We start from the raw sequence: 20,706 nt of genomic DNA, 5'->3' as shown, positions 1-20,706 counted from the left end.
ATCCGTGTATACCTCACAATGGTTTCCGATGAGAAAATGTCTCCAAGTCTTCAACGCATGCACTACGGCTGCTAACTCCAAATCATGCATAGCATAATTTAACTCATGGGGTTTAAGCTGTCGTGAGGCATATGAAACAACTCTTCCCTCTTGCACAAGTACGGCTCTATGTCTTCAACGAGAAGCGTCACAATACACTTCATAATCCTTGCATTGATCTGGGAGAATCAACACTACAGATGTAACCAAGCGTTTCTTCAATGCATGAAAACTGGCCTCACATTCCTCGGTCCATTTGAACTTGGTGTCCTTCTTTAACAACTCCGCCATAGGCTTTGCAATCATCGAGAAATTCTCAATGAACCTCCGGTAGTATCCTGCGAGTCCAAGAAAACTCCGAATCTCTCCAACTGACATGGGTGCCTCCCAATTTGTCACTGTGAAAACTTTGGTGGGGTCTACAGCTATTCCTTCTCCGGATATAACATGTCCAAGGAATCCAATTTCCTTCAACCAATACTCACACTTGCTGAACTTGGCGTATAGCTGATGTTCTCTGAGCTTCCTAAGTACTAAACGCAAAAGCTCTTTATGCTCCTCTTCATTCTTCGAGTAGACCAGAATATCGTCAATGAACACCACAGCGAACTTGTCCAAAAACTCCATAAACACCTTGTTCATCATGTTCATAAAATAGGCAGGTGCGTTAGTCAGGTCAAATGACATAACGGTATACTCATATAGCCTGTACCTCGTGGTAAAAGCTGTCTTAGGTATGTCCTGCTCTCGAATCTTCAGCTGGTGGTACCCTTATCATAGATCGATCTTGGAAAACACCTTAGCTCCTTGCAGCTGATCAAACAAATCATTCATCATCAGCAGTGGCAACTTGTTCTTGATCGTCACCTCATTCAATCCTTGATAATCAACAACCATCCTCAACGATCCATCCTTCTCCACTAGAAGTACTGGTGATCCCCAAGGTGACGAGCTTGGGCGAATATATCCTTTATCCAGTAACTCCTTAATCTGCTTCTTAATTTCCTCTAAATCCTGTGCGGGCATCCTGTACAATCTCTTAGATATTGGCCCTATGCCTGGCAAAAGCTCAATCAAAAACTTGATGTCTCTATCAAGTGGCATGCCTGGCAACTCTTCTGGAAATACATCTGGGGAATCCCTCACAACTGGTACTTCCTCCTGTACAACTCCCGATAAGGAATTTACTTGAGTCCTAATTGGCACATGACGGGATACATACTTGATCCTTCTTCCTTCTGGGGTGGTGAGCAAAATCGACTTACTGGCGCAATCGATGTTTCCTCCATACATCGATAGCCGATCCATACCCAGAATCACATCCAAACCTTGTGACTCCAAAATTATCAGATCCGAGGGGAAAACATGCCTACCTTTGGTCAATGGCATCTAAAAACATCCTTGGCTTGCCATATACTCTGCTCCTGGCGAGCTCACTAACATAGGTGCACTAAGAATTTTGGTGGGCAGCTTATACTTATCCACAAATCCTCTTGATATGTATGAATGCGATGCACCAGTATCAAAAAGAACGACTACAGTAAATGACTTAACCAAAAAGTTACCTATCACTTCATCTGGCTGGGCTTCAACCTCCTCCACGTTAGCGTGGTTCACTTGTCCCCTATTGAAAGGGTTGGGCTTCTTCCCAGAACTTCCATTTCCATTTCCATTCTTAGCTTCAGGACATTCATTGGCGTAATGTCCAGTCTTCTGGCACTTGTAGCAAGTAACGTGGCTTAGATCTTTCTTGGCGGGTGTTGCTGGTTTGGAACGGTTCTGGCCGTTGCTTCCTCCATTACCATTCCCATTCTTGGAGCCACTATGGTTGTGCGAACTTCCTCCAGTGTGATTGTGACCTCCATGGTTATGCTGAAAGGGTCCTCACGAGTTTAGGGTAAAACGGGGTCTCTGTTGAGCTCCAGAATTATACTTCCTTTGTCCATACTTCCTCTTGCGGTTGTTAATCTGCTGCTGCTTCCCTTCAATCATGAGAGCTCTATCTACCAACTGTTGGTAGTTATTAAAGGTTGCTACCATCAACTGCATGCACATCTCATCATTCAGTCCTTCCAGAAACTTCTCTGGTTTAGCTGCATCCGTAGCAACGTCATCTGGGCATAACATGCTAGCTTGCTAAAGCCATCCACATACTGACCAACGGTGCGTCCTCCTTGGTGTAAGTTGCGGAACTCATGCTTCTTCATGGCCATAGCTCCTGCTGATACATGGACAGTGCAAAAAGCCTGCTGGAAATGGTCCCACGTAACAGTGTCGATGGGATAGGTGACAGTGTAATTCGCCCACCATGCTGATGCGGGTCCATCAAGCTGATGTGAGGCAAAACGCACTCTTTCCGCATATGTGCATCCTACAGTGGTCAACTCCCTTCCAATCTTGCGGAGACAATCATCTGCAACTATCAGCTCAATGCTACTGGAGAACACCGGCGGATTCAGCCTTAGAAAACTTGCTAAGTGATCAACATGTGGTGGTGATGGAGGATTGTTGTTGTTGTTTGTTGTTGTTCCCCTGATTTTGATTTTGGACTAGTATCTACATCAATGCATTCTGTTGCTGGATCAACTGAGTGAGCTCCGATGGGAAAGCAAATCCGTTGTCGCGTCTCAGAGGCATCTGATGGGTTTAGAAAAGATGAGAATACAGAGTAGAATGGGTTCTAGGGGGAAACACTACCCATATGCACATGAGACAAACACAATCATATCACTCAATCAAGCAAGCAAGGGCGTACAATCGGTCTAGAACTATCATTACAGAAGTGCTCGGACTATACTATATACATGGTGGAATACTACTACTGTTTTGGTGGTCGACTAGAAAAAATGATCGGTAGAAGACTCCATAATATCCGCTCCAGCTTCATCAACAAAGTCATCAATGCTATCGCCGGGGTCCGAGTCGGTGTCGTCGATGATGATGTAGTTCTCTGGGCAAGTGGAATCATCATCTTCTCCTCCTGGCACGGGGTCTCCCATGAAGACTCCTAGCTTCCTTGTCAGGTCGTCATTCTTCTCCACTAGTACGACGATTTCCTCCTCATAATCTTTGTGAGTTGCCTTGAGTTCTTCTTCAAGCTCGGTGATCCTTGTCATTGCCTTCTTCAGATCTATCATGCATGCGCACATCTGGTTCTCCTGGCGACGTATGTGCTGGTTTAACTCCTGGATGAAAGCAGCAATTGATCTATCCTTCCTGGTGTTGATCATCTCCCATTGCTCATCTCGGCGCCCACAAATCTAGTAGATAGTATCCTTGAGATCCTTGTGGTAAACTTCTCCAATGTGTCCCATGGTGATGTGGGCTACCATACTCTTTCCTAGAGTCTAGCTTGGTGCATCAAAGGAAAACTCTATGGGCTCAATGACTGGCGTAAATGTCCTTCCTGGAACTTGAACTTGAATCATCCAGCGCTCCTCTTCTGGTAAAGTGGTGTTGTAAGTCCCGGTGAAGCTTGGTATTCCGATGTTCAGGTACCTAGTGACTTCCTTCAAGTGGCGTCCAAAAGGTGTGTCTTCATCCGGTTGTGCAAACTTGTTCCTTACGTCTGCCATCCTAAAGAGTAGAAAATGGAGAGGAGTCAGAAATGAGAAGAGAGTAGTGATCTAGGGCTTTAGCTTAGTGGTCGTGTCCTACAATCAGCGTGTGCTCTGATACCATCTTGTAACGACCAGACCTCAAACAGTCTGATCTCTCTGCATCAGTGTCATCCCTGGATCGGTAATGCTGACATGCACAGTACTTCAGGATTTATAACATAGTAGCAATCACACACTTATTACATCGAATGTCTCGAAGGAGAACTTATTACAATAAATATGGATTAAGGCCATCTAATACGACAACAACGGAAGCTTGGGAAGATAAAGTGAGTCAATCAACTCGAATGGCATCACTGAGTGAAAGACGACGACCTATGGCTCCTTACTCGTCGTCTGAAAAGTCTGCAACATGATACGTTGCAGCCCGAAATGAGTCAGCACATGGAATATGCTGGCAATGTAACACAAGAGAGCAATGAATAGAATAATGCTATCACTACATGCAAATATGGCTGGTGGGGCTATATGGTTAATATGCTTTGCGGAAAGCCAATTTTTCCCTACAACAAAGGAATAAATTTTATTTAACTATCATGGTGGTTGTTAAACATTGAGAAGGTTCACCCAACTCAATCCCAAATAAACATCATCATTAAACCCAATCAAATTATATTAAGAGTGATGAGATCCACATGATAATCCAAGAACTAGATACTCAAGATGTCCATAACTAGGGACACGGCTAACCATGATTAGTTTGTACACTCTGCAGAGGTTTGTGCACTTTTCTCCACAAGACTCGATCTCCTCTGTTGGATTTCTCGCACTACATAATGTTTGACAAACGGATGACCGAGACACAGTCTTTCCGAAGAGGTCCCCTTAACCAATAGATAGGCCTATACACCTACAATCCCCTACATCCGCTAGCCCATCATGGAAAGGTCTCCCACAACTTACTCAACTATGCCAGAGCCCACAATGTCATGTGGCTGCACACGGAAGTTTCTAGCATGAATAATCTTATGATCCCTTTGAGCTTGGGTGGCAGTCCATAGGAGAATCACACGGTACCCCAGGATTTCCAAAAATACAGGCAACACTGGGTTCCCCAGGTGCCTCAATCCACCCAGATGTGTATTAAAGTTGCCACCTTAAGTTAACAATTAATTAACAATACTCACATCTGTCATGAATACACTCAAACCCAAACCACGTCTACGAGCATAGCATAGCAATATAAGCAACTTAGAAGTAACTCCCAAAGGTTTGGTAATAAACAGGACAATAGGTACTACCTCATCTACTTCCCAAAACCCACATATTAATCAGATCCTAATCATGCAATTGTTTGAGGATTGATCTAATGCAATAAAACTAGGTATGATCAAAGTGATACTTGCCTTGCTGATGATCCATGAAACCTAGAGACTCGTAGTAGCACACTTCGCACTCCGTGTACTCTATCACAAACAAACAAGCATACAATAAGCAATCAAACAAAGATGCATCGGTAAAACTCAAATAATAAAATCTAACCGGAAAGTTCAACTTAAGAACTCCAGTTTGCAAAAAGAATCAAATCAAACGAAGCAACGAAACTCACACTGCGAAAAAACAAGCTTCGATTACTAATCTGGACTAAAGTAACATTTTACAGTAACAAAAACTTGTTTAAGTTGATTAAACAGAAAGAGGGCTTCAAGACGAAACTCTAGGCGCTTGAATCTCCTGATTCTGATAAACGAGCGAAAAGATAAACTAACACGAAAATCGGATCAGAAACCGCGAACGAAAATAATCACGAAAAATCCGAGAAAAAGAAAAACTGACGAACAGGCTAACGAACTAACGTTCGCTGTCTGCGGCTAAACAGTGAAAATCGTTCGTTAGAACGACCGAAAGAATGGGCGTTCGCTAAATAAATAAACCGACGGAAAATCGATCTAGAAAAAGATAAACAGGAAAATTTAAAAAAACCAGACCTAGATCTAGGGTTTGCCAAAACAAACCGAAGAAAAAAAACGGCGGCGGCGGTCAATTCCAGCGGCGGCGGTGGTGGTGGCGCGGGGCTCAAGCGCGGCACGGGGCTCGAGGCGCAACTGGGGTGGGCTGGGTTGGCAGGGTCGCGGGCTTATAAAGCCTGGGGCGAGGCGGAGTCTGGGTCGCCCACGGCAGCCCAAGTCGGTTCGACCTCTTTTTTTACATAAATCCGCGCAGATAAACGAAGAAAAGAAATACTAAACGGACTCCAAAAATCCTGAAATAAATTCCCCCCGTCCTCTAAAAATCTACCACACAAGGTGAACATTTATTTGGGACTCTATGCAATTTTGAAAAACGCATATTTTTCCTAATTCAAATAAAATAGCGATAAAACTATGAATAAAAATCATATTTGATTTTAATATTAAATCTCCAATATTTCTTTATTTCGAGGAAGTCATTTTATCCTCTCTCTCTTTTATTTTTATAAAAGATATATTCAAAGAGGAAATAATTAAAATCAAACGATCCTCTTTTTCAAAATTCGACTAAACTCAAATATGAAAATAACAAAATTCCCAACTCTCTTCGTGGGTCCTTGAGTTGCGCAGAATTTCTAGGATCAAGCAAAAATGAAATAAAATATGATATGCAAAGATGATCTAATGCATAACATTCCAAATTGAAAAATTTGGGATGTTACAACTTCTCACACAATGTGTTGGGGTCTCCTTTCCGTCTTCATCTCCATTCTAAAACTAACAGTTTTCATTTATTTACGATCAGAAAAACTCTCTCTCTCTCCCTTACACACACACACAAACATTACTCCCGCTTTCGTTCCCCTCCCGACTATCGTCTCTCTCTCACACACAAAAAACTCTCGCTTTTGCACCCTGACTCATATCTCTCTCTAAAACATTGATTGACCAGCCTCTAGATAGCTTTATCCATCTACCTCACACTCTTTCTACCACTCTCTCTTATATGTCTCTCTCGCGCTCCTTGTATCTATGTAGATATTGTCGGTGTTCTGGGAACCAGGGTACCCGGACATGCTTGCCTGCGGCCCATGGCGTGGCTCCATCGATGGCCTGGTATGGCCCTTCTACAACACCTTCAAGAAAAGACCGTCACGACGGGCCAAACCTCACAAGGCGGGCGACATCAAGACCTTCGGAGGGAGCGCCCCCCAGGCTGCCTCCTAAGGCGCAGAGATTTCTATGCAGGCGCCCACCTCATGAGGTTCAGGTGACGCAAGCCATGTCAGCCAAGGCCAGACAGGCGCATGCAGGCGTAGAGGAGCAGGTTTCATCTTCGGTGCTAAGGAGGCAAGCGCAGGCGCGGGGTCCCAAGAAATCAGCCAAAAGTTTCCATTCTTGTGCAATGAGGCCAAGACCGCCAGCATGGTAGGACGGATGTCATCACTGAGCCCACTGCAGTGTCACGACTAGAAGCTTTGCACGCGAAGACCACCTTTCGTCAGGATAAGATGTACTATTTGCCCCCTTCCAAAATCGGCCATTGTGGGATCCCGTCTCGCCTATGTTTTGGGGGAAGAGTACCGAGGCCACTATAAATATAGCTTAGCCAACACCGTAGAAAGGGAGAGCACTCGGGGATCAGATCCACACCTCATCATCTCACACTCACACCAGAGCAGACCTCGCAAGGTTGTTCTTCCCTTGTACTAGTCCATTCTCATCCACTCGTGAGGCTAATACACCACAAGGAAGGAGTAGCATATTACACCGTAAGGTGGCTTGAACATGGGTAAACTACCATGTCCATCTTCTTCCTTGTTCGTCGAGCTAGGTTGTGGGATCGATGAACTGGTTGGCCGAAGAGGTTAAGTCCTTCGCACATGCCACAGAGTTCGAACCTTTCTTAGGTCTGCGGAGCCCTAAGTCCAACATTTGGCACGCTGGGTAGAGGCGTGTGGAAGCCTCTCTTCGGTCGTTCGCTCTTCCGTTGTTCTGTCATTTACCACGGCTGATGCTCATTGTGTCCATGCCGAGCGCCGGGCCGCTCGTGTCACTCAGACATCACATGTGGGCAATGACGCACCTCACCGCTTTGCCTCCTCGGTGGCCAACGCTGCCACCGACCCATGCTGCCCACGAATAGCAGGAATCATCGCTGCCACCATCTGTGCGTCCCGACGGCCGCACGACCACTCCATCACTCACTCCGGTCACGGTTTCATCCTCTCACGCTCGTCGCACGCTGGCGAATGCGCAGGCTGTGCTGCTCATGGCACGCAATTTTATGCACTATCATCTGGCCAATGACCTCTACAACGATTGGCTTGCCCGCATCACGGAGGTCGTCAACGATGCTGGCAAGGCCCCTGCACTGTCCCGCTCGCCCCGTCCTCCGCCGTCTCTGGAGGTCTACGTGGCTCACGACATGCCTCCTCCGTCTCTACACGGCGTGGACCCCCAGCCTCAGCACAAGGCGCCTCAGCGCGATGCACCGCGCAGGGTGCCAGCACACGATGAAGAAAGCTGCCAGGTGGTGCAGCGGCCCCAGGGAGAAGAACGTGCGCTTCCAGCACCACCACGTCAAGACCATGTGCCACCAGAGGCGGCGACACGTGGGCGTCAAGATCAGGCTCCTCCTCAGCGGCCGACTCCCGTGAGTGCGGCAGGTTGTCGTGCATTCACCCCAGAGCTACGCCGCGCCGTCTGCCCAAGAACTTCAAGCAGGATCTACCTCCATGCTATGACGGCACCCCTGATCCCGTTGAGTTCCTCCAGCTCTACGAGATGAGTATCGAGGCAGCGAACGGCAATGAAAAAGTCATGGCGAACTAGTTCCCAATGGACCTCAAGGATGGCGCACGCTCGTGGCTCCTGAACCTTCCGTGGGGGTTGATCTCCTCCTAGGATGAGCTGTGTGAGCGCTTAATCGCCAACTTCTAGGGCACTCGTGACCTGCTCCCTTCGTAGGCGACCTGCGGCTCATCAAGCAGCAGCCGAGCAAAACCTTGCACAAATACATACAACGCTTCACCAATGTTCGCCTCAAGATCCCTAAGGTGTCAGACGACGCCATCATTTCAGCATTCTCTGATGGCATCTGGGATGTCAAGATGAAAGAAGAGCTCGCCATACACTAAGATTTTTGTTTGTCCCTGGAGATGTTCAACATGGCAACCAGGTCCACAAGGGCAGAGGAAGCTCTAGGATGCCGATCCTAAAGACAAGAAGGCCAAGCCAAAGACGTGAAGCGCAAGGGCCCTGCTGTGCTCGCGGCCGAACCTGAGATGAAGCACGCCTGTGACCACGCCGAATCCTCCAAGGGCAGCCACCCGTTCTGCATCTTTCACAACGTCCATTGCCACAGCACCAACGACTGTCGGGAGCTTTGGGTAATCCACGACGGGCGACTTGGCCGCCGTCCCGAGCGCAATGACTGTGGTCACGGCCGTGGAGGAGGCCGCGATGGAGGCCGCTGGGACAACCGTGACCCCCGCTAGGACTGGCACGATCAGCCCCGTGAGGACCGCTGGCAGGGCCTGAAGGAAATATACCCTAGAGGAAATAATACCGTTGTTATTTATATTTCCTTATATCATGATAAATGTTTAGTATTCATGCTAGAATTATATTAACCAGAAACTTGATACATGTGTGAATACATAGACAAAAGCGAGTGTCCCTAGTATGCCTCTACTTGACTAGCTCGTTAATCAAAGATGGTTAAGTTTCCAGACCATGGACATGTGTTGTCATTTGATGGACGAGATCACAACATTAGGAGAATGATGTGATGGACAGGACCCACCCATTTGCTTAGCATAATCATCGTTTAGTTTTATTAATATTGCTTTCTTCATGACTTTTACATATTCCTTTGACTATGAGATTATGCAACTCCCGAATACTGGAGGAACACCTTATCTGCTATCAAACGTCACAACGGAACTGGGCGTTTATAAAGATGATCTACAGGTGTCTCCGTAGGTGTTTGTTGGGTTGGCATAGATCGAGATTAGGATTTGTCACTCCGAGTATCCGAGAGGTATCTCTGGGCCCTCTCGGTAATGCACATCACAATAAGCCTTGCAAGCGATGTGACTAATGAGTCAGTTGCGAGATGATGCATTACATAACGAGTAAAGAGACTTGTTAGTAATGAGATTGAACTAGGTATGAAGATACCAACGATCGAATCTCGGGCAAGTGACATACCGATGACAAAGGGAATGACATATGTTGTTATTGTAGTTTCACCGATAAAGATCTTTGTAGAATATGTAGGAACCAATATGTGCATCCAGGCCCCGCTGTAGGTTATTGATTGGAGATGTGTCTCGGTCATGTCTACATAGTTTTCGAATCTGTAGGGTCCGCACTCTTAACGTTCGATGATGATTTGTATTATCAGTTATGTGTTTTGGTGACTGAAGATTGTTTGTAGTCTCGGATGAGATCACGGACATGACGACGAGTCTCGAAATGGTCCAGTGGTAAAGATTGATATATTGGATGATAGTACTCATACAAGGAATGGTTCCAAAGTGTTTTGGGTTTTTATCGGAGTATCGGGGGGTTACCGAAACCCCGGGGTATGGGCCATATGGGCCATAGGGGGGAGGGAGGCAGCCCACAAGGGGTGGTGCCCCCCATAGCGGAGTCTGAATTGGACAAGGGGAGGGGGCGCAACACCTATTTCCTTATCCTCCTCCTACTCCTTCCATGTTTCCCCTTCCGGTAAAAGGAAACCGGGGGGGGGGAATTGGACTAGGGGTCCAAGTGGGACTCCTCCCACTTGGGGTGCCCTAGGCCGGCCTCCTCCCCTCTCCCTCCTTTATATACGGGGGCAAGGGCACCTTTAAGCACATCAATTGTTTCTTAGCTGTGTGCGGCGCCCTGCTCCACCGTTTACTCCTCCGGTCATATTGGCGTAGTGCATAGGCGAAGCCCTGCACGGATCACATAACCATCACCCTCACCAAGCCATCGTGCTAATGAAACTCTCCCTCAACACTTTGTTGGATCATGAGTTCGAGGAACGCCATCGAGCTAAACATGTGCTGAACTCGGAGTTGTCGTACGTTCGGTACTTGATCGGTTGAATTGAGAAGACGTTCGACTACATCAACCGCGTTAAACTAACGCTTCCGCTTTCGGTCTACGAGGGTACGGGGACACACTCTCCCCCTCTCGTTGTTATGCATCTCCTAGATAGATCTTGTGTGATCGTAGGAAATATTTTGAAATTTTATGCTACGTTCACCAACAGGGCCAGCCTCGCGATGGCCCCTCGAGAGACCACCCTCGTGAGGACCGACCTCAGGGCAACCCCGGCCTCCCTATGCTGACGCCGCCGCCAAGGAGGAATGATGACCACCGCCAAGACAATGGGGTGGGGGCTTCCAAGAGCCTTGCGCCATTGCCTGGATCCTGGGTGGCGCTCATGCCCCCGCCTCTCATCGCATCTTTGAGTAGTTCGCTCGGGAGGTGAACGCGGCCTTTCCCAAGATCGGGGAATCGCGTCCCCTCAGGTGGTCCAAGTACACCGTCCCTTGACTCTACAGACCAGGTCAAGTGCTTAGCTACCGCTGGCGTGCTCCCAATGCTCTGCTCGCTGACCATCAGCAATGTCCTCGTCACTAAGACACTCATCGATGGTGGCGGGGGGCTCAGCGTCTCTCCTCGAGACGTTCAAGACGCTCTAGGTGCCCTACGACCAGCTCCTCCCCACCAAGCCTTTCTCAGGGGTGACCGACAGCTCCACTGTCCCCCTGGGAAAGATTCGCCTCCCTTTCACCTTCGGCAAGCACGACAACTACTGCATCGAGCTCATCGACTTCGACGTTGCCCACATTTGTCTCCCATATAACACCATTCTCGGGTATCCGGCCCTCTCCATGTTCATGGTAGTGACTCCCCATGGCTACAATGTTCTCAAGATGCCAAGAATACTACAAAAAAATATACTTCCATGACAATACGTGTTTGTCACAGTATGTCACATTTTTCTGTCATGCATGTACATCCATGACGATTTTATGATAGAATGAAGATAGTCATACGTGTGCTGTCGTAGAAGTGTTACATGACATTACGAAAATTACCATCCCGGAAGGGTCCACTTCCATGACGATAAATGGCGCGTCATGGAAGTGTTTTCGTCAAGGGTAACCGACACGTCGCCTCCACTATAACAGTTCATCGTTAAGCTATCGGGTCTGGTTTTGGATCCGATAACCTATCAACAGCCCGGACCAATGACGATTTTCCACGTGTAAAATTCTCATTGGCTGGATCAAACTCGTGTTGGCTCACTATTGAGACAGATGTCATCCATTCATTAGATAGGAGGCGCATATGATACATCGACCCGTAGCACAGCCCAACAGAGGCCCATTCCGATGAAAAGGCCGGCCCATTTTTCTTGGTCAAAAGGTAACAAGCCGGCCCACGAAAAGCCTATTAATGCCATGTTCGTATATAGCCCATTTACGGCCCGCTAACTCACGGCCCTTTACGACCTATTAGAATTAAGCCCAGTAGCTTCATCTGAGTTGTCCAATATGATTCCAACCCATTGTAACTTCCAGCCCATGATATCTTTTGGCCCATACAAGGCCATTTGTAACTCTTGGCCCATTAATGGCCCGTGGTGAATTTGGCCCGCAATGAACAGTGTACCGCTTTGTACCAATTAACGGCCTATTATTCCATTAGGCCATTTCCAACCCGTGTTATCTTTTGGCCTTCTTAGGGCCCGTTTATTCTTGGGCTCATTTCTAGCATTCGGATACTTACGACCCATTACTAGCTTTTCTACTTGTGGGCCAAATTAAGCCCGTGGTTTCAATTGGCCTGTTTGTAGCCCGTTAATCCGTTAGGCCATTTTCATAATGTCATGAAATCTAGCCAATTAATGACGGCCCGTTATGGTCAGCCCATGAACGGACGATTCCAAATCTAGCATGTTTACGGCCCATAATGTGGTCTGTAATTGGCCCATGTTTGGTTGATCGATCATACGACCGGTAGAAGGCCCATTGATGCTGTGGCCCGTGGAAGGCCCATTGTTTCTATGACCCTTAGAAGGCCCATTGTTTCTACGGCCCGTAGGAGGCCCATGGTAACTACAGTAAATATGTAGCCCATGGTTATTGTCGTGGAATTTTCATGGCAGAAGTCCTAGTGTGAGGACTTAGTTGTGAGGCCAACGCATCTATGTGGTAGCTTGAGAGGGGTTGAGCAGAATCAAGAGACACAACGCAAGACAAGGGAGTCGCCGATTAAACCAGCTCTCCTCTTTGCTGTGTCTAGCCCTAGAGGTTATTTTCTTTTCCTGTCCCTCTTTGGGGAGCCCTGCCCCTCCTTATATATGTTGAACGGGCGGGTTACCTGTGGAGTCCTATTAGGATTAGGACTAGTCTATCTTCTAATACAAACCGGATACAAGTCCGGGTCTTGACTCCTTGTAAGGGAAATATTCCTCACCTCTTTTCTCTTAAACCAGTCCACCATTAACATAAACCGGCCTTCTGGGCCTTGGGCCTTGTCATCCGTTTGTCCCGCCCACCGGGTTACTAGTGAGTCATAATGTTCAGTTGGGTTGCTTGTAAACCGTCTGGTCAGTGCGGGTCGCCGGTGAATCTCCATGTCCGGCCGAGTTATATTTCTGACCGGGTTGTGCCGCGGGGTATATCGCCGACATTATCCCCCAAGTTTACCTTGGATTTATCCATGGTAAACTTATGCTGCAAAATAAACACAAGAACAAATTTGACAGGTTGTGCTCCGGGTTAAGAATTCTTGTAAACCGACACCTGATCATCCTTAAGTCCTTGTCATTTCCTGCTTCCTGAAAATCCGGGTCAATAGACCAGCTTCATAATCAATTTGCTTGTAGAAGAAATATTGTAAATAAAAAATCCATTTGATTCGGCTTTGAATGCTCTGACTTGACAAAAATATTGGTCTTCAAATATTCAACTCATATTCAGCCGGCTTGAAAATGTAGCACTTGCCAAGCTATGATTTCCAAAATCGGCGGGTTATAAAAACTGATAATTCCGGGTCATGGTTGTTGCCAACACCGGTTCATGATTGTTGCCAACGCCGGTTCATGATTATTGATGACACCGGGTTATGATTGTTGCAGACGCTGCACTACTAGGGAAAAGGCTAGCAGCAGCGCGGGTTCTAGGTATATCAGTAGCGCGGGGACCGGCGCTACTAATAAGGCACTACAGCTAACCCGTAGCAGTAGCGCGTGCACACCCGCGCTACTACTATACAAGTGTAGCAGCAGCGAGCTTCGTGGAAGCTTGCTACTGCTAATAGCTCTAGCACGCTTTTCCTAGACGCGCTACTAGTACTGTGGCGGTGCTGCTAACTTTTTCTCCACTCGCTACTGCTAATTTTCGTAGTTTTTGTTTTTTTCTTGCATTTTTTTGTATTTAAACAAGCTTTATACAAGAATATGTGGCAGATACAAATGTCATCATGATACACATACAAATGGCTGTGACACCACAAATGTAATCATAGCATATATATACAAATAGTCTCATCATAGTCATCATCCAACACAAAGTGGTATCTCGTCATCATCTCGAACATAGCAAAACATGCAAGTCTCAAATACTTGCAACTACAACGTCATCCATCTAAACAATGGTATACGCGAGAAGAGCTATCACTATGAGTGAGAGCGGAACTATGCAGTACATGAGGCGGCACTTACTAGTCCTCTCTCGCGCTAGCGTGAACCTCAAGTAACTAGCTTCGGCTTCTTGTCTGCTCTTGAAGCCTTTATGGCTGGCGCCCGAGACCCCATTCACTTGCGCCTGACACTCATGCCACTCACTGTAGACCCCCGGAACCTTCCCTTTGTACACGACATAGCACCGCCATCTTGCCATCAAGAAACTAGGTACCTGTTAGAGATGCATGTTCATCAAGAGGATGTACAATCATATGCAACAAAATATATATATTAGAGAAACACGAAAACCAACTAGATGCAACATACACTACGCATACTAATTAACTAGAGGTATGTAGGTCATCGTACCCAAACAAACAAAGTAGTGTTACGCAAGTTCGGCAGGGACCGTGGAAATCACAAAGTTTGATCGCTACAGAAAGTATACAAGTTCAACCGACACATATCATCATCATCGGCATCGTAAATCACTAGAAGTTGCATCCTTCCATATCATCGAGGATGGACCCTAGCTTCTTGAACGACATGAGGTCTTGACGTTGCATGCCTCTGCGAGTTCGGACATCAGCTCGCGATATAGGGCTGTGGTGGAACATCCCCTTCTCATCGATGACTTCTTTCATGATGATCGTCGCAATGTTCATTTGGATGCGAAAGAAGTCATCTCTAAGTTTATAATCCACTTCTCCATGAGAGTCTAGCCACTTGTGGATATGTTCATCATTTCTGCTTGTCATGCGAAGCTTTTGGTGATCCGTGTTAAACTCAATCATGAGATGGAGGATGTAGATTCCATCCTTATTGCTTGGTTTTGGGACATGGATGCAGCATAAGTTAGTTTTATGCGCGAAACCCATCTTCTTGTTCCTTTGTTTCCTGATCTGCATATGGTCACCTCTAATGCTGAAGCCTTAGAGTGCATCATCCAGAATATTCATTATGTGGGTGTAGTCCTTCTTCTCGTTGTCTCTGGAAGGGTCGAAATACACGGCGTGGGAGACTCACGGGTAAAGAACGATAAGGACGGCGCGCCCGTTGCTGCGGGGAAAAGATACCTCAAATTATTCTTCATATGAGCGAGAAGGAAAGATTGAAATGTATGAAAGGGTTGTCCAGAACTGACTTACTTTGGATGATAAGGCAGGAGGACAATTTCCTGGTCCTTATTCTATACCATGAAGTTTTGGAGGTAGTCCCTAGAAGTTTCACGCTGAAAGTCACTGAGACTCAAGAAAGACTCGTGCATGTAGTACGGATCCGCCACACAGATTTGCGAGACTTCTTCTCTCTTCATGACGGAGCTCATATGTAGCGTAAAAAGGCGGACGATTGTAAAATCGAGCCGCCTTGTCAGAAACATCTCAAAGATATGGTGAAACCACAGGAAGAACACCTGTGTCGACGTAGCACTTCCCCTCAAGCACATGAGCCACGTATGCCGGATATCCTGGATCCTTCGAGGCTAGTAGGCTTTTCTCAGTCGACAGCACATGGTCGTGCAGTCTCCTGAGATCCCCTGATAGTGCTTCCAGCGGTTTCGACGGTAGCATCGGCTCACCCTTGAGATGGAACATGGTCGCACCTTTCACGGGTACACGCTCTTCAGAATCCATCATCTGGCTGCTATGTGCTCTAGCTTGTTTGGAGGAAGCTATCTTCCCCGATCTCTTTCTCTCCTTTTTCTTGGGCACACCTTCCAGACCCTTCCTTAACCCATGCCCTAGTGTTCCCGGGCTAAGCACTGTACGACCCTGGCATTTTCAGGTGTGTCCTATGAGGATTTCATGAAGAGAGACTTTTTGCAATCCCTGCTATGACCTACTTGACCGAGCAGATCATCCATATCCTCATTAGCATGCTGATAGCTCGATTCGTCATATGGTTGACTCATCATATCTATGTCACAGTCATACGCATTTTTATTGAGGAAACCCATTGGGACGGCCTCCGTCTCATCATCCATTATATGTTCTACAGGACCGATTACATCAGCCAGTACTATTGCACCCCTTCATCACGTCGTCCGCTGCTCTCACCTGACACTACAGGAGCTGGAAATTGCGAGGCGGGGTGGTGGTCTCCGCACATGGTTGTTAATGTGTGGTTATTGGTGTGCTCTCGGCCGGGGTGTTGTTAACATTGTCGATGCCGGTCATGCATTCCATCGTCACCCCTGAGTTCTGATCATCACTGTCCATATCTTTGGCCTCCGTGTAGAACATGTATCCGTTGATACCGTATGCCTGATAGGTTAGGAGGTTGGGCGAGGGGCCATGTGCTAAGGCGTATATGAGCAATCCGTCCTTAAAGCCCTCCTCCGGGGGATTATCAATAATATTCTCTTTGAACCAATGCAGGAAAGTGGAGTTGTGCTCTCTAGTAACTTCGGCGTCCGTCCTACATACCCCTCGGTCATGATACTTCTTTGCGATAATTTCTTTGTGCAGTGCCACGAAAGGATCTACCTCGTCTAGGTGTTGTAGCACTACCAAGTTTTGCTATGTCAAAGTCGCTGCGTCGATCTGAGTATGCCACGTGCAGTTCCCTGCTATCATTGGAGTGACCTTCTCCTTCGAGCCTCCCGTCGTGCTTGTTAACGGGCAAACTAACACTAACATTAGGCGGCTGGTCTGTGCCATATAGAAATTTCTCATAGAAAGAGATGCACTCTTGTGTCAGATAGCACTGGACAATGCTTCCATCCGGACGGGACATGTTACGAACGAATCCATTGATGATCCCATTCATCCTCTCAAATGGCATCATGTTGTGCGGAAATGACAGCCCCAAGTCTATTATGTCATCCACAATATGGACACACAGATGCACCATCACGTCAAAGAACCTTGGCGGGAAGTACATCTCAAGCTCATTCAGTATCACAACGATCTCTTCTTGTAGCCTTTGGAGCTGCTTCAGACTGATCGACTTTCGAGAGATGACGTCAAAAAAGTTACAGAGACCAATAAGCGTGTCACGGACGTGCTTGTCCATTATCCCTCTAAGGGCAACAGGTAGTATCTGCGTCATCATCACATGACAGTCATGCGACTTCATCTTGCTGAACCTTTTCTTGTCCGTGTCTAGATATCTGGTTATCTTGCCACAATAACTGGAACTAACTTTGCCTCCGGTAAGGCACTTAAAGAATTGATCGATCTCGGCCTGACTTAAGGTGAAGCAAGAAGGGGGGCAATAATCCTCTTTCTTTATTTTCTAGCCCTTCTGCTCCCGCGCCTCTGTCTCTGTCTCTGTCTCGTCTGACTGTTTACGAGGCAACATGTGTAGATCTTCCCTGATTTTCAAATCTTGCAAGTCTTTTCTTGCCTTCGGCCCATCCTAGGTCTTATCTAGCATGTTCAACAGTGTCACGAGCAAGCTCTCAAGGACATTCTTACAGATGTGCATTTGATTAAGGCAATGAGGTGTATCGAGTTTGTGCCAGTACTACAAGTCCCAGAACATAGACCTCGTCTTCCATACCTTCAGCAGCGGCTCCGGCGCCTTTTTTCATCGTCTTTTCTGGTGCGGGGCACTCCTTCCAGTTTTTCAACAGCTCATCGATTTCGGCACCGCTCCGCTTACGTGGAGGTCCTCGATGCTCAGCGTGACCATTGAATAGATCTCCACGGTTTCTCCACGGGTCATCCTGTTCGAGCTATATTCGATGCCCCATGTACAGGATTTTCCCAGACCCGCCATCTTTCCTTGACGTTAGCTCCTGAGACGTCGTATCATCCATGCACCGCGTGCATCCGCAATATCCATGGCACACCTGTCTTGCGACATATCCGTAACCGAGATAGTCGTGCACCGTCGTGATCAGTGCGGCTCTCATGTAGAAATACTTGCCTTTGCTGGCGTCCCATGTCTTGGCCGGTGTTTTCCATAAAGTGTATAACTCCTCTTGAAGTAGCCCAGATACAAATTAATATTATTTCCTGGTTGTTTCGGCCGTAGAATAAGCATGCTCATGTGAATGTACTTCGACTTCATGCACAACCAGGGGGAGGTTGTACATCCATACAAACACGGGCCATGTGCTATGGTTGTTGTTATGATTGCCAAACGGATTCATTCCATCGGTACACGCGCCAAGCATGATGTTCCTTGCATCGCATTTGAAATACCGATAGAAGTTGTTCAACGCTCTCCACTGGCTTCCATCCTTCATGTGTCTCAGCTTCGAATCATCTCCATCATCGGGCTTCTTCCTCTCCGCGTGACAGCGCATTAGCTTTGCTTCCTTGGGATCTACAAAATACCACAGGAGACGACGAGTGATCGGTAAGTACCATACAACTTTCTGGGGACATTTCTTCCTGGCCTTCTTGTATCGAGAAGCATTGCACACCGGACATCTTGTTTTTTCTGTGTGCTCCTTCCGATAAATTATGCAATCGTTGATGCATGCATGGTATCTAACATGCGGTAGATCAAGAGGGCACACGATCTTCTTGGCCTCGTCAACACTAGTAGGACATAGATTCCCCGCGGGAAGAACATCCTTTAGGTACTTCAGATGCTCATCGAGGCTAGTGTCAATCCATTTATTTTTAGCCTTCATCTTTAGGAGTTGGAGCATGAAACTCAAGCGGGTCACCTCAGGATTGCAACCATCATACAATGGAGTGTTCGAGTCTACCACCAGTTGCTCCAGCTTAGCCTCCTCTCTAGAAGCAGCTCTCTCAGTACTCGTCTCCTTGCGAAGTAGTGCTTCAACATGAGGGTCCCGCACGATTGAACTTAGTACCGACGAACTCTGCTGCGTGGAGTCCATGTTCTCTCCGCCGACATGTCCAGCCCCTTCTCCTCCGCCATGTCTGGCCCCTTCTCTGCCGCCATGTCCGGCCTCTTCCCCGCCGCCATTATCGATCATCTCTTTGTCTTGCCCAGTGTCGTCATTGGCTGCCCCGTCGGCGTCCTCAATATCATCATCCTCATCTTCAATTATCCATCGAGTATAGCCATCCATGAAACCAGTCATGATTAGGTGCGCTTTGACAAGACCTTCATCATAGGGGTCGAGCCAAACTATTCCTTTGCATCTTCGACACGGACATAAAACCTTTGTCACGTTATTTTGTTTCATGTCCTGCACCACCGATCGCAACCACCTGTCCACCATCGCTCCATTGACCATCATCAACACCTGCATGGTAGTAATAAACAAATTGATTATAAAAATGCATGCATGCATCAAAGTCATACAAAAATTCGGCATGACCTTCCCTAAAAATAGGACATATATAGATCTAGAGTTTGCCCGGAATTCGGCGAAATGGAAATAAATCGACATTTCGACAAAACATAGGCAACTCAAAAGCACAATTTGGCGTCAACTCATGCCACACACACAATTTCCATAATATTTCCCAATTATCATATCACACACACACATACACATATTTCCATTTTGCAAAAGCATGAAATTTTAATCACCTCTATCTCGAGATCGAGCACACGGTGTGTGGATGATGATGTAGGAAGATCAAAAGTGCACAAAGCTCTTCTTGACAAAGAAAGATCTAGTTAGGGGGTAAATAGGTCACCTAACTAAATGCTACATCTACCTAACTAGTAATTTGGGAGGAGACAACTTCAACTAGTGGAAGGGGAAGGAAAAAAAGAAAGGAGCTGCATTAACGGGGGTGGTGTAGTTAGCTAGGAGTAATGAAGAGAGAGAAAGGTAGGTAGAAGAGGGAGAGTAATGGGGGGAGAAGTATTGAGTAAGAAGAAGAGCGATAGAGGGGAGATGTGGGAGGGGAAAGGGAGGAGAGGGAGATGGGGAGGGAGAGGTGGAAAAGGTGGTGGGTCCTGTGTGTTAGCAGTAGTGCGGTAACAAAACCGCGCTGCTGCTAAGAGCGTACCAGCAGCGCGCTTTCCTATCACACGCTACTGCTAAAGGGGCCAACCGTGTGGAAAATTTCAAAATTAGTGGAAGCGACGTGACTAAAAAGGGCGCTACTACTACGGAGTTAGCAGTAGCGCGCTTCCTGACGCCGCACTGATGGTAAACTTAGGTCGTTGTGTATCATCGATGGATTTTTGTAGCGGCGCGGTTTAGACATCAGGTGCTACTGCTAAGTTTACATCAGTAGCGTACTTTCCCTTACCGCGCTGCTACTAATTAGCAGCAGTGCCTCTTTTTGTGTCGCACTACTGCTAAGATTCTGTGTATAAGGTTTTCCCTAGTAGTGCCGGGTCAATCTGGTTTATTCAAAAACTGAGAATTTGAAGATTTTTCTCCCTTATATCCATATTACCTGTAGCTCCCAAGTCTTTGAGCAGAACAAAGTGATGGCTTAAGACTTGCTTCAATATAAATACTGCCACTTCAGAAGAAATCCATGTTGTTCATCCCAGTCACTTAGTAAAACCTAAATATTCCATATTATGTAGCCCCCAAGTGCCGGGT

Source organism: Triticum aestivum, chromosome 2A, assembly GCF_018294505.1.
Source record: "Triticum aestivum cultivar Chinese Spring chromosome 2A, IWGSC CS RefSeq v2.1, whole genome shotgun sequence".
NCBI classification, from domain to species: domain Eukaryota; kingdom Viridiplantae; phylum Streptophyta; class Magnoliopsida; order Poales; family Poaceae; genus Triticum; species Triticum aestivum.
This window is presented reverse-complemented; position numbering follows the sequence as displayed.